The sequence below is a fragment of the Chiloscyllium plagiosum genome, unplaced genomic scaffold (genome assembly GCF_004010195.1).
Source record: "Chiloscyllium plagiosum isolate BGI_BamShark_2017 unplaced genomic scaffold, ASM401019v2 scaf_5770, whole genome shotgun sequence".
Lineage (NCBI taxonomy): Eukaryota > Metazoa > Chordata > Chondrichthyes > Orectolobiformes > Hemiscylliidae > Chiloscyllium > Chiloscyllium plagiosum.
Genome location: NW_025213753.1, coordinates 30048 through 30710, shown reverse-complemented (window position 1 = coordinate 30710; position 663 = coordinate 30048).

Below are 663 nucleotides of genomic sequence, written 5' to 3'. Positions count from 1 at the left end.
GATCCTGATGAGGCCTCCCTCCTGTGTCTTAACCTCCCGACCCCCTCCCATCCAGAACGCCCTCAAGCGTCTGTCCTGTCAACACACCTTCAGAATCTTGTCCAACATTGGAGTCAGAGCTGAGGACATTCCACCTCCCCTGCACTCCAAACCCCGTCCACCCCACCCCGATTTCCTGGGGGAGTCTCAAACCCAAAGGGACAGTGTTTGTAGACACAGGCAAGGTTGAAGTGGGGGAACGAGGGAACATTCCCTCATTCGGAGGGTGATGATCCTGTGGAGCTCTCTCCCACAGACGGCCATGGAAGGCAGGTCCTTGAGTGCATTCAACAGTGAGAGAGAGAGGAAACGAGAGAGATGGAGAGGAGGAGGAGGGAAAGCTACTTAACAGATATGTGTGCGCACACCGAGGGAAATCACTCAAAGCTAACACTCAATCTTCTCCATCTCTCCCTGTCTCAACACCATCTTGCTCCAACTCTCCAACCCCAACACCCTCCCACATTTCCAACCCAATCTCCTTATCCCCCGCCCCCTCCGGCTCTATCCTCTCCTCTCTGGACCCTCACTCAATCTCGCCCTAATTCTGCTCCCCCACCTCCACACCCCGCCGTCCTCCCAACTCTCTTCCACACCCCGCCCTTTCCTTGCTGCTGACCCCAC